This window comes from Scaptodrosophila lebanonensis, unplaced genomic scaffold, assembly GCF_003285725.1.
Source record: "Scaptodrosophila lebanonensis strain 11010-0011.00,11010-0021.00 unplaced genomic scaffold, SlebRS2 tig00000043-arrow-pilon, whole genome shotgun sequence".
Taxonomy (NCBI): domain Eukaryota; kingdom Metazoa; phylum Arthropoda; class Insecta; order Diptera; family Drosophilidae; genus Scaptodrosophila; species Scaptodrosophila lebanonensis.
The window spans coordinates 11,060,932-11,075,682 of NW_022060545.1; the positions used below are offsets into that span (position 1 = coordinate 11,060,932).

At 35.6% G+C, this 14,751-nt stretch overlaps 1 protein-coding gene across 9 annotated transcripts in view; it reads left to right on the forward strand.

Annotated features, from left to right (window-relative positions):
* The first annotated feature begins 11,765 nt into the window (after nucleotides 1–11,765).
* Nucleotides 11,766–14,751, forward strand: part of LOC115623213 (potassium voltage-gated channel protein Shab) — an 88,825-nt gene continuing 85,839 nt past the window's right edge. For 8 of the 9 annotated variants that reach the window (XM_030517452.1, XM_030517443.1, XM_030517448.1 and 5 more), the window contains exon 1: nucleotides 11,766–11,971. The gene's annotated coding sequence lies outside the window, so the exon portion shown is untranslated. The remainder of the gene's footprint in view (nucleotides 11,972–14,751) is intronic. The other variant, XM_030517444.1, reaches the window with a different exon arrangement.

Consider the following 14,751-nt stretch of genomic DNA (forward strand, 5'->3'; position numbering starts at 1 on the left):
CCAACAGTGAAGGAATCCATTAAATCGGTCCAGTAGATTCGGAGCCTTTTCAATTCAAACAAACAAACAAACAAACACATAAACAAACAAACAATCAAATCTTTCCTCTTTATATTATTAGTATAGATAGATGTTATGTGTTATGTTTCCTAATTACAACTGAAAGAAATCGCAGCAACAAACTTAAATTATGACTTTAAAAAATTAACCATCTCGCATCTAACCTCTGATCTAAGCTCCCAAGGCTGGTAATAGGCCTGCAAATTATAAAACGCTCTCCAATTGTTCACAGCATCAGTCGCGCTTTAAAATTGTCGCATGAAAATCGCGAAACGCAAGTCTTTGAGTAAAGTTAACTTTGGATTTTCAACGGATCAGTTGCCGCGCGAAAAGTGCAAATGGAAAACTTCACACATCTTGTGGAAGTTGCACAAACAGCATGAAAACCACAATGGTTAGCACTTAAGGAAAATGTGCAAATAATGAGGATTTGTTGTTGTTTTTAGGGCCGCAACGGTCAACTGTCAATTGTCAAACCGCAGTGCAGTTTACTTGGCTAACAACTACACAATTGGCCAAAAGGCAAGGCGGCGATAACTTGAACGTGAAGTTGAAGTCGCGTTGAGTTAAACAATCAACCGCAAATCGCTAAAATAAATTGCTAAAAGTGAAAGTGTAAACGATATTACGATGCCGGTCGCTAACGTCTCGAGGCTTTGTCTGGGAGCCGAGGGCGTGACGTAAGAAACGCCCCCACAATGCGCTTACTGGCGGAAGGGGCGTCTTAATGTGGCCTAAACGATAACGTCAGCACAGTTGCAATTGCAATGCTTTGAGCTGTCAGCGAATAAAAATAATAACCTCATCCATTTAGCAAAAGGCGGCAATGGCAAGGTGTTGAAATAATAATATTTTTTATTAATCGCCACTCCCAACAATCATAATGAAAACTGAATATGCTTGTCAAAATATTGTACTAAGTATTTGACCATTGGGATTATTATAATTGAAGCTGCAATTAAACAGGCCAACGATAATTCTAATTAAAAGCGTGACAACTCAACTATAAATAGCATTTATTAATATAGCCACGAATGAAAGAAAAAACAATTAAAATCAAAACAACAATTTGCGTTTTTATACAACATTCAATTTATAGGAAAAAATTGTTATTATCAAGAGCAACGCACATACTATACTCGTATGATGGCAAACCGGATTTCGTGTCAGACAAGTGTTATAGTTTTAATGGAAAAGCACAAAAAAAGAATCAGAGCGCAGTGTTCGAGCATAGCCGACTATCGAATGATATTCTCTTGAATTAATTATTCATAGCTAGGTACTTCGATAGTACAGTCCTCCTCAGCATTGATGGCTACGCTGTGTAGGTACTATTTCCAAATATTTAATATTTTATATATACTATATATTTCTATTCAACTGCTAATATTGTATATTGCAGTACTTAGTCTTGCGGCTTTATAAAAAGAATACCATAGAATACTGCTATTGCTGAAGCTTAAATCTGATTCAAAATCTAGTCTGTTATTTTTATTTTCAAGTTATTGAAGCAAAGGTTAAGCATAAGTTGTATAAAAGAAGATTATAAATGAACTAATTGAGCTTATTTGTAAAATTCGAAAATATAACAGTTTTAGTTAGTTTTTTATTATTTGATTTCAAACTATTAATTTGCAGTGTAGATGGGGAAAAAAACGAATCAACCCATTGGAGCTACTGATTTAATTATTATTATGAAAGTTTATTAGTTCTAGTTTGAAAAAAAAATAATAATCAAATAATCAAAATATATTTTCAGTTCACATTTTTATATAAACAAGTTTTAATTTATTCGATACAGGTGAAAATTTTAATAATTGATTGCACAAAATGCAATAAACACAATCATAAAAAACCAATTAAAAAATATGAATTAAGTTGTTGCGGCTACGTCTATTCATAACTGTCTATATAATTTGTTTTATCATATCATTATGTATCATCATTATATAGCATCACTATGATTAGAAGTCTACAATCTAGTTGAAGTGATTTCCATATACTATCCTATTGAAGACCTAAACTCTGAGGCGGATAATAATTAGGCATTAATGTTAAAAGTTGTATACTTCACTTAGGAAACTATTAGTATTCTGGTACTAGAAATTTATAGGTAAGCGATTCTGACCTGCCACACGCACACGTTTTGGGCAGAAATGCGACTACCTTAACATAACATAGATATAAGAAATAAAATCAAATTAATTTGATGTAATACTAAATGCATATTTCAAATGCGATTTTTTAAGATCAACCCTGTTTAACTGAAATTCTAAGAACAAAACCATCTAATAGGGTTTCCATGCTTAACGATTACTTCAACTGAATTGGGTGAGTTTATTGAATTTAGCTATATAAACTTTTGTATATTGTTGTAGGATTTCAGCTAAAAGTCATAGGAATTAGTTTCTTCAAAGTGTTTTGAGGTAGATTTAATAACAAACTTAGTCAGGGGTTTCACAGAAATCTCTCTCCCAAAATTCGCCCGAAATCGAAATGTCGGTGTCACAGAAATATAGCCTAGAGATTTGATTAAAACATTAACAATGGCATTTTTCCACATCAAAATAATCATTGGAATATGAAACTTATAGGTTTATCTGAACAATCTGCATCAAAAATATTCGATTGAAGTAATTTTAAGTCCATTGCAAACTTGTGAAAATCGGAAAAACCATGTTTTGCAATACAGGATATATTGCTTCTTTTATCAAACAACCAATGTACCTTTCTAATCTTTGATGTTTAGGGTATAATTACAATTTGTTTCAGTCGGCAGCTCAGTAGCAAGAACAACCTATAACAATAATAACAACTCGCATGTCATGCGTCTGAAAATACATAATTACCATAAAATTAATGTGAATTGTTTGGTCAAGACACCTGCCGCCGATCTGGTCAGCGAATAGCAGCATAGTTAATAGAATTTCCGGGATTGCTCTAACATGGTCATGCGAGCACTTACTTGGCTCTCCAATCTTGCAGTCGTGCGTCTGTCGAACACTCAATCAGTCCGACAGTCAGTCAGTCATTAAGTCAGTGCCAAGTATTTTAAGCAGAGACATAAATCAATCAAATTCGCGACAAAGTCGACTACAATAGTAATAAAAGACTTTTGAAATTCAAAGCCTTCGATTAGTGCGCCATTTGGACCATTCTTACTATACAATGACAGTTGTGGCCACTAATGGACCCGTCACGCAATGCGTGAGTTACACACTCACGCCCACACCCACAATCACGCCCACGCCGCTGGTACTTCCCCTCCCGTCTAGCGACTGTGGCCTCATAAATCATAAAATAGCTGACAAAAGAAGTTGTCAAAAAGTGGACTTAAATATCTGCTGTTGTTATTGTTTTTGTTGTTGGGATTCAACACATTCGAATGCGTTTAATGTGCTTAATGGTTATTGTGTGTTGGATTTGTTGGCACGTCATAAAGTTGTTTGGCAAATTTCAATGAAAATTGCAAATCGTTTTTTTTTTTTTTTATTATTTTGAACGACTGGAAGCGTATTAATGTATTCGATTAAGGAAGTCTTCAAATGAAATGTGTTTCAATAATATAAACAGCAATTTGTTGTATGAGTTGTACTCTTAATAGGCTAATAAAAGTAATTAAACCGTTAATGTCGGTTGATTTATTTTATCTGTAGAGCTATATTAGTAGTGAGTGCAACTAATTTTATATAGCTGTGTTTTTATTTTTTTCAAATAATGAAAGAATAATTAGGCACTACTAAAATGAAACTCATACATACGAATCAACTAACTTTGCTACTTCTTGAAATGGTAATTTGTGCTTTAATATTATTTTCCCTTTTACTTCTGTATAGCACACTCTATTAGGGATTCAGTCTCTAAGAATTTACTCTCCTGGGCCAGATGGCATTCATAGTCCCGTGCTCAAGGACTGATGCCTTTTTACTTCAGTTTTTCCAACTACTTGAAAAGATTCTTTTATTGAATCGCTCCACAAAAAGGGAGTTAGGTCAGATATATAAAACTATATTATTATTTAAACAAATTATTACTTTCACATTGCAGCGTCTCTGAAAGTATGTAAGTCTGCTCAGCATGAATTAATTAAAAATCTGTCAGCAACGACTACTCTGCTGGAGTTTAGTTCTCTGGTTAATCATATATTCCTAGCGATGATATAGACTGATGTTAAATCACTTGATTCATAATTATGCTTAAAGAAATATTAGTCATTAGATTGGTAGTCATAATGGTCTCTTATTGGTTCATCTCTTTAGAAATCACTTTCCCTCTAGCTTATCACATTCTTGCATTCGCCGATGTATGCCAATGATGCAAAAGCTTATTCTATCATGCAAATACCCTTTTTACCACATTCGTCTGCAAAATGATCTCAATGACTTTTCATCCGATCAGACTCCAATTAGTCAGCTACAAGTATATGATTAACAATGTACTATATTTACTGTCAAAGAGCGGGATTTCCAACTGAACTTCAATCCTCACATTCTCATGGTCGTAATAATGTTTTAAGTTTTTATGAATTGTTAAACGAATTTTGTTTAAAAATATTGTATTGGGAAGGCATTCAACCTTAAGTTGATTGGTAATATTCCTAAACCAATTTTCTGAAATGTAAAGGTTGCTAAAGAGTCGAATACAATTTATTAAATTTAAGGAACTAACTTTTAAGAAGTGTGTAAAGCAATAATATTCTATATATAAATGGAACATTAAGAAATGCTGTCTCAATTTAAAAACAAATATTTGGGATTTAGCAGATAGAATAATATTGGTAGCTAAGAGGTGAACTCTTTTGGCGTATTTAGCTTTGCTAATTACAAAGAAGTAAGATTAATAAAGGCATTAGCTGGCAGCTTCAACACAGATTGAGTCTGTAGCACAACACGATAGATATCGGCCAACAAACAAGCTACTAGTTTTTTCCAGATGAAGATAAGCAACAATGGGGGGTACGCAGTCAACACAATGGAATGCATAACCGGTCCATGCATTTAACTAATTCAAGTGACCAACTAAAGTTTTTTTTAAAATATAAATGTCTCCAGCACTCTTTGCAGCTCTTCTATTTTGGCATTTGACAAATTTTCCATTAAATACTCAATTTGAAATCCGCTGGCTTATTTGCTTTATAATTTGGGGTTTTGTAAGACAACGCTAATTTTGGCTATCTGTGTTAAACATTTATTTGTTTTATTCCACACCTTTATTTACCGACACAGCCAGCACAATTATCTGAACTTTCACCCAAATTGTGGCGAACATAATTAAATTTTATTTGGCAGCGGGCACGTGTGGCGATACATTCACACATACATTCAAACACAGACACGCACACACACGCATACACACGCATACACACGCACATCTAGACAATTTGTAGGCGCACGAAGTTCACGAAAAATGTTTAAAACATACAAATACTACGAGTATAGTAGTTTGAGCATAACTGAGAAATTAAGCACGACTTTTCAAGGTTGTCCGAACATTTGTTGAGTGTTTTTTCTTCTTCGAAATTATTGGCGTTTTTTCCTTTACATTTGTCTTGTTATTGTTTTTTCGGTGATGTTTCTTAACATTTGATTACATGCGTTTCAAATTTTTGTACAAACAAAAAATGTTATAATAAATCAATGTTTGCTTATGAAGCGCGTCGTTGTTGTTTGGCATTTTATTTGTTTTTAATTTATTAATTTATTTAATTTGCTTTGGAGCGGCGCGGCGCGGTGCACGCGGCGTGAGCTACAAAATTGAATTATTAATTACTCACCTTGCTAATTTATAAATAAAAATGCTTTCAGTATGCAAATAATTTGCAAATACACTTAACAATAATAAGTTACAATGGATAGTTAGATCGGCTCCAATTTTTGACACACTTATGCATTGCACTCGAGACAATATAATGAATGGGCTTTGTTGAATTAATTTTGTTGTTGTTGCTGCTGCTGCTGTTGTTGTTGTTGATTTTCCCTTTTGTTTATGTTTGAAATTTCGATTTCGTTTGGCGACAACGACGACAACAACGACGACGCGTCGATGGTAAACGAATTCACTTGAAAATTCTACTAATTGAGAAACTTAACACGTTTTCAGGCGTCATAAATGCAGACAAAAAAGCGAATTGTACGAACTATTTTCGTTGCTCTCGTTGTTGTTTTCGAAAGGCAGTCAGTCAGTCAGACGTTAGTCGAAAAGCCAAATAAGTATAAGCCTCGCCTCGATCTCTTGACGTATCACGCGCTTCTTAATGTTCACGGCTGCAGCTCTCGTAGCCAACTGAGCGCAGACAAAGCTGGGCTCCAAGCTGGCGCGGTCAACCGCAGTTGGCGACTCATCATAGCGGTAGAGTTGGAGAGGGAGGCACGAGCAAACACACAAAGAGAGAGAGAGAGAGAAAGAGAGAGACGACAGAGGGAGAGAGTTGTGTGTGACAGAAGTCAGGTGCGACACAATGCCGGCTCCAATGAAGCGCAGAACAGCTGTTCGAAATGTTTGGCCCAGCTGTCCAGCTGCTAGTCACTTCGTCCATTTGCAGTTATGCTGCATGCCTTACCCCATCACTAGTGGGCTTTCAGTGTTCACCTTTGAACTCCGATTGCCGATTGCTGCCGTGATTCATTGGGTCGTCCACACCATCGACGTGGTGTCGTCGTCGTGCAGCGCTCGCCGCACCGCACCACCGGAAGTTCATCCGCCATCAGTCGCCGCTGCAATAAACAATAAAGCAACTTTATTTTATTTATCGCCAATTTTTATTGTTTACTTTACATTGTCACCAATATGCGAACTGCTATAAAGTGAATTTATTTAAATTTTAATATGATTTAATTTGATTTGGTATTTTTGTTTTTGCGCGCTTCGATTTGTATACTCTTTATCGAAACTCTGCACAAGTTGGGTATATTTTTTGACAGTGTTGGCAACCGAGTGGTCGAGAGTTGTAGGAGTTGATCAGAGTCAGATGCATATGCATATAATATATTTATATATTTTATTTCTGTGGTACTTGAGGTTATAATCTTCTTCTATTCTTTATACTTTCCAGTAAAACTTTCCCCTTACTTTTCATAGAAAATAAATATTTTTAACAAAATATGAAACAGCCATTCTTAAGTGAACAATTTTAACAAGAGAGAACGCTACAGTCGAGCAAGCCCGACAGTGTAATACCCTGTACCCAGGTAAACTTCCGTCACTGAGTTATATGCGCCCAAAGCAGCAGCAAAAAGAGGAAGAAGAAGAGCGAACTTGTTGCTGCAGTTTGTGGGGGTTGTACTGGCGAGAATTTGTTTCGCTAATAACTTTTCTTAGAATCGACAGAATTGAATAAAATTTTAAACAACAGTAGATATTTATTTATAAATTATGTGTGCAAAGTTTGGTTTAGGTAGCATTTGAAATGTGGACGCTATTGACGAAATTCTGCAGCGGGGGAAGGGGGGGAAAATTAAAAAAAAAAAAATAAACTCGTCCTTACTCGGATCTAGGAGAATCTGGATGCCAACTTTGGTTATTCTAGCTTTTATAGTTTCTGAGATCCTCGCGTTCATCCAGACGGACAGACGGACGGACAGACGGACAGACGGACGGACAGACGGACGGACATGTCTAGATCGATTTCTCTCGTCATGCTGATCAAGAATATATATACTTTATGGGGTCGGAGATGCTTCCTTCTGTATGTTACATACTTTGCACAAACCTAATATACCCTTTTTACCCTACGGGTACAGGGTATAAAAATAATTAGTTTAAAAAGCAATACATTTTAGTATTATTCCTTTGTGTATATAGTTGAGAAAACTAGTTCGTTTCTGTAGATAACAGCGATAACTATCGGTTATTCAAAGGGTTTATGAACAACTTAAAACCATAACTAACTTTGACAAAAAATACAAACATAAAAATTACAGGCTCTCTTTATTATTTTAATTTAAGAAATATATACAACTTGCCAAATTGTTGACAAAACATTAGCTTTTAAAGTGGTTTAGAACACTGCAGCCAGGACGTTGCCTGAAGGTTATTTATCATCCAAAAGCACTTGGAATATACTTCCTTAGGATATGGTCCACAAAATTGTTTGAAAAATAAATAATTCATTAAACTTCAAAAGTGTTTTATTTAAACTGTTTAAACTGTTAATTTATATTTTTTATAAAATGTTATTTAACAAAAACTTACCTAACCTTCTTCAGAAGTCAAAGGGCAAGCCGTAGAAGTGTAAAATTTTGCACATTCTTATTCTTAACTTATTCACCCTCGAATCTCATATGTATTAAATGTGTAGAATGTTGAACCAGTCTCTTGCATACCCTTTCGCATCTACAAATTATTTTAAACCTAAAATCAACTTTCTCATACCAATTTGCACCGAATTTGATGTAACTTCCCTTTAAAAAACACAAGATATATTCTTTATTTTCAGAGATACGCAGATCCAGTAATGATTCTGAGGATTATTGGGCTCATGGCTGTGAGCTAATGGAGCAGCCATAGTGTTGGTATAAAATAGATTTTAATTTAAGATGTAGATGTATCTAGCGGTCTAGACTTTCTTTAACCCTTCGTGTTTAAGTTTTATTGGATTTTTAATTTTTTTTGAGTTTGAAAACTTGTTTTCTTAAGTTATATTTTAGGAATATATTTCGTATGCACTTTCTTCCGTTCCATCTATAGGGTTATTGCGTAGTTTTAATCTGATTTGGATTTTGAAGTTTTCCAATACTTCCATAATCAACTTATTTTTTCGAAACTATGGTTATTCTTGACAAATGTTTCAGTAAAGCGTACTCCATAGTCAGCTGTAATCGTCTGCAACGTTCTATATTTTTTCTTTTTGCCTTTGGGTGCTGCTGCTGTGGTTACTGCCGTTGTTGTGATCATTGGCCATAGACACTGGCTATTGTTTGAGTTTGGCTGCTGCTTTTGATATTTTTATTTTATAACCTATGAAGGTCATTTAAAGCTTTTATCTGCTTTATATTAACTGCGGCTGCGGCTGCTGTGGCTCTTGGCTTTTGGCAAAAAAATAAAATAAAGCAGAAAACTAAAACGAAGAAACAAATCTTTTAAATCATGGATGGATGCGAACATGTGTACATTGACACCACACCAGAGGCAGAGCAGCAACAACAATTGAGGCGTGCTCTCTGTCAGATTTGAATTTAAATTTCGTTGCTTTGTTTCTACCTCCAAGTCCAAATCACATCACACATCATGGATATAGCTGCAAAAGGCATTTTAATGGCGCTCTTGGAGCAGTTTTAGGAACGCATTTGGCTTTTGGTCACGCACAATTGTAGGTGGTGGGCAGGTCATCAAAAAAATATATATACATATATATACTATATATACATTTGGCTTTGCTCTTTTGTTCGTTGAGCGCATTAAAAATTAATTTTACAATATTTATCATTTGTTTGTTTGTTTTTGGGCAAAAAACAGAAAAGAGTGCCATTTATTAGCGCGCCCTACAAAACAATACTCGTATTTTTGCAAGAAAAAAACTTTCACAAGTCTAGAAAAATAGGGAAAAACCCTGTCAGCTGGGGACCATGAATAGAGCCGGCAATGATTCGAAAATGGCTTTTAATGCGTTTTTAATACAAATTAGTGACTTCATTCAGCTAGGCTTGTCTATCTGCCTCTCTGTCTGTCTGCTTGTCTTTCTTTTCATGCCCGGGCTCTTCTTTTTTCGGGGGCCCAGTATCACTTAAGCTGCTCATTAATCAAAGGCTACAGTATTGAGACTACTCCGATATGCCATTTACAACAATTCATTGTGCGCTGCCGTTGCCATCAAGGTCCACAACTTCAATTACGAAATGGCTAATTAAAAGGTAACTCTGTTGGTTAGCCAAGCTGATGAAATCATTAAAATGTGCTGCGAGCAAAAATGCTGCCTACAAAATAATATTGAATTGAAGCTTGAATTCAGGCTAAGCACAGCTGCAAAAATGAAGATGTCATTAAAAAATAAAGAGTATTTAGTTATCAACTGTTTAAACTTAATTAAAATTGTTTATTGGTTTTTAAATTTCAAGTCTCAACTCGCGCCAGCGCTAAAAGCCTAATTATAATAAAACGCGCGAGAAACGCGCGAGAGTCGCGTAACAAGTTGGGCAACTAATAGGTTTTTGTATTGACTAAGCTGTCGCTGACAAAAGCTGAGTGCTACAACACTAGTGCTTGTCGATTTTCAAGCAAAACTTGTATTAAAAATTTAAAAATAAATAATAAATAAATAATAATAAATGAATAATAATAAATAATATTAAATAATTTGCAGAGCAATAGGATTGCACGAAAAATAAACAGAAATATGTTGGATATATTTAATTGCTGCTGCTTTGACAACAAAAAAAAAGCAAAACTGGAATTTATGTTTTTTGTAGAATGCGCTGTATATTATGGAGTTTCATTAAAATTAGTGCACTTTATCAACGAGCCGAAAAATATATATTTAAATATCATGGGAACAATCGATATTGAAATCCAAATAAGGACACTTCTTCTTTAATATAGATATCTTAGCACAATTTTATTGCTATGAGTCTAATATTGTGTTTAGATTTATCAAAATTAGTGGAGCTTATCGCTGGGTGATTGGTACAAAAAAGTTGCTTACAGTTGAAATGGTGTAGAGTAGATAGAGGGTATTCAAGAGGCAGGCTCGCACGGCTTTAACATTTAACTTGTATTCTCAATAGACCTTGCACTTTATTGTCGAATTTTGATTCATGTTTGGTATCAAAAATGCTGCCTCAAACATAAAAAGAATTTAATTTAAATAAAGAAACATTTTGGAGAAAGATTGAAAAAGCTTAGCACTATATTCATGAAGAACAGAGCTAAATTATTCATTTTTTTATATACTTATATTCACACATATTTATATTGATAAACACAATGTCAAAATGGAGCAAATGCACAAATGTTGGTAACAAGAAACAATACTCTCCATAATTTGTCATTCGAAAGTAAAGGCCACATTTTGTTTTTGTCATTTTTTGTTGTTGCTTTTTGCTTAGCTTCATTCCTCCAACTTGTATTCTTGATCAATCTTGAAAAACTTTCGCTGGAAGTTCTTAATAACATAATTCACATTCATTGCCAAGTTCCAGCTCACACACCTCCTTCAGTCCCCACATGTCCTGGCGATAAAATGGAAACATAAGCACCGCAGTAGTGCGTCCATATGCTTTAAATTTATGCATAATGAGCTGCTTGTCCCACGACTAAATGACCATAAATAATAGGAAGCATCAAGAGCAGCAAACCAAAATAAAGAATGAAGGGAAAAACTTTTGCTAACTGATAGCAGCGGAAAAACAACACACACACACACACAAGACCAAAAACAATAACAATAACAAAAACAAGGGCAGGCTGGCAATGAATGAAAAGCAGCGCAAGAAAAAGAAAAGCTGGGAAATGGGCGAGAGCTGCAGGAAAAAGACATGCGAAAATTAACACGCTTCGCCTTTTTACTTTATCACAACAAACCAACAAACAAACAAGCGAAAAAAAAGCAGCAACAACAAAAAGCACACGGCTGCGAGAGGCACGGAGAGAGTGGGAGAGAGATAGGAGAAAGAGAATGTCTGAGTGTGGAAAAGTTTGTTCTATTGTGTGCGGGAAAACTGCCGCTCGCGAGCTGTCGTCAGTGGAGTAACGACCACAGAGGAAAACGGACGTGTCGTGCGTTCGTCTGTGTGCGTCTGTGTGTGTGTGTTTGGAAAATTCTTCGAGTGCTTTTCGTCGTGTGTCGTCGTCGCCCAAAGTCCAGACTCAATTTCTCGCAGTGTCTGTGGAAAGGGTTGACCGCAAAGTAAAAGAAACACCATAAATGAAAAATATAAATGCGTGTGTCTGCTTCGTCTTACCTTGAAAACCAATGCGTGTAAGAAATTCAAAAGTGCCAAATATGTGATACAGCGAATTATTTAGCTAAAAAGCAAAGCAAATACATAAGAGTCTTAAAAAATAAACAAGCAAACAAGTGTGGCAAAAATCCAAAGCCAACAGCATACGGACACCTCCCTCTTTCTTATTTATAACAAAAATTGTATTTGTGCTCATAACAAATTTGCTCTGACGCGTTCAAAAGTGCAGAAAACTTGGCCAAAATCAATTGAATACAACAACAACAACAGCAACAGCAACACAAACAACTACAAGATTTTGTCGCCACTTCAACTTCAGTTTGTCAATTACCATTTCGAAAGTAGTTCAAGTGTGGCAGGAGGACCCAAGCAGGCCCAAACAGGCAGACACGGACATTCATAATGACAGCTCAGTTCAGCTCAGCCGTCATCTCGTCGTCTTAGGAAGCTCTTCAATTTGTATTCATACTTATAAATGTGTGTATACATCGTTATACTTATATATTGTATGTTAGACCCAAAAACATCGTGCGCTAAGCAAACAAACCAAATATTAAATACCAAATAGCAATACAATTTTCATACAGAAGCCCGCCCAAAAAAAATATGGAAAAAGGAGAATTGTTCAGCCCTTGAAGTCAAGTGTTGTGTGTTGTGCGCCATGGGGCGCTATATGATTGACAAATGCTTTTGGGGGTTGCTTTCAGCCATTGGCGTCAGTTAGAGATAGAATTGTATGCGAGCGGCAGACGCGGCGTCGCAATAATAATAAAAACGTTCTATGAAATGCGAACAAACATAAAAACATTTCCAAATACACTCGCAGAAATGCTCTGCATCTTTAAAGAATTAACCGTTCTCGTAGGTTGAAGGCTAACCAGTTTTTTTAATATTTAGTTTCTATTTAATGTAGTAAAAAACAATAGATAATGCAAAACAAAACAATGATTAAGCTTTAAGCCACTTTAATTTGCTACTGAATTTTCTACGAATTTTTGAAGTAAGGTAAAATAATAACAGTCTTATATTGTAGGATCAAAAATAAAACCCAATTGTGAAAATAACAAAATATGAATTAAAATTATACACCCAAATTATGTTATATGTTAAACAAGAGTACTAATAGTAATATTTCAATTAATAATACAAATAATTATGAAAATCAGCAAATGGGTTCCACAATTTCCCTCAGTTATTAAATGTCCAGCAACACATTTAAACATATTTATTTTATTTTTTTGTTTGTTTCAAATTGGTCTTCAGACTTGACCATAGCCCGATAGGTTGACTGAAAGTAACTTTCTTAAATCATTCTTTGTGCGATGATGATGAGGCGTGATTCGAACTGAGTCATACTCAGGAGCTACATCAGGCCTCTTAAGTTAGTTATATTATTTAAGTCAGTATACCACTATGTATATCAATACCTACTAATAATAATAGTTTCAAATGGAAATGCATGCATTCGATTTCAAGTTTTAATATGCTTCTAAATTTAATTTAATTAGCAAATACAAGTATTGCTGCAATGGGAAGCAATAGACACCACCATTGCTTAAGCTCCATGGCTTAAGCTCCATATTTCAAAGAATGTCAATTGTTTTTTCTAAGTGTACATACATACATGTGCTTACTAAGCTTTAGGTATGAATAATTCGTAAAAACGGGGCGCTGGCTTAGCGGCATAACACCCACATATACACTCACATAGACGCACATAGACACACACGAAATTAGCTCTAACACTAACAAACTTGTTTTATTATTCATAGAGTCTAGTGTAATTAGCTAAGGTTCAGTTTTTAATAATTCAGTATAACCTTTAAGGCTAAAAACCGCAACGAGATGCCCAAATTACGAGGCTACTACCCGTAGCCGCGCTAAGCTAATTGGGCGCATAAATAGTTGAGGACCAAGCTATACGTATAATGCTGAACTGCAGCGCCACTAAAATGTGTGTCATACACACAAAATAAATATGAGTATGAGTATATTTGTGGCGGACAAACATAAAAATGAGGCGAAGCATTTATATATTGTCACGTTTTCACTTGACTAAGGTCAAAAGTTCCGACGACGACGTTGATGCCTGAGGCTGAGGCTGAGGCCTGAACTTGATGCTGTCGCCGCTGTCTCTGCTGGCTGGCGAGGCTATTGCGTTGGCTATTTATAACAGTCAGTGAAGCAGTCACGCAGTCAGGCAGTCAGGCAAACAGGCAGGCAGTCAGGCAGCATGGCCAATAAATTTTCAGCTACTAAAAACTTTTCAAGAGTGGAAAATACGCACACAAAACATATAAGCATATTACACAGCATGCACGCGAAGAGAAGAGAAGAGTAGAGAAGAAAAGAAAAGGAAAGAAAATGAAAACATTTCCATATTAATTAAGCGGGCAGAACTGCAGTTTTTTTTTTTTTTAAGAATCAAGTGACAAAAAGTTAACTTCAAAACTAATTTCAACTGCCATCAAGTGAAAGTGTGTGCGTGTGTTCATGTGTGTGTGTGTGTATGTTTGCGACACTGGGGCGTATGAGTAACGTGAGTAACTTGAAATTGAATTAGTTGCCTGGTTCGCTGGCTGGCAGGGAGGCAGGGCGGCAGTGCGGCACGCAGGAAGCGCGCACTCACTTACGTTACAGGGAGCAGCTGCGCTCAGCATACGCACTGCCAACAACAACAACAACAACAATGGTAACAACAACAACTGCGGCAGTGGCTGCGACAACCTGCAAACATTGCTGCCAGCTTAGCGATTTTGCTGTCAGTTCTAGATTTCGTGAAAAAAATTTAAATTTG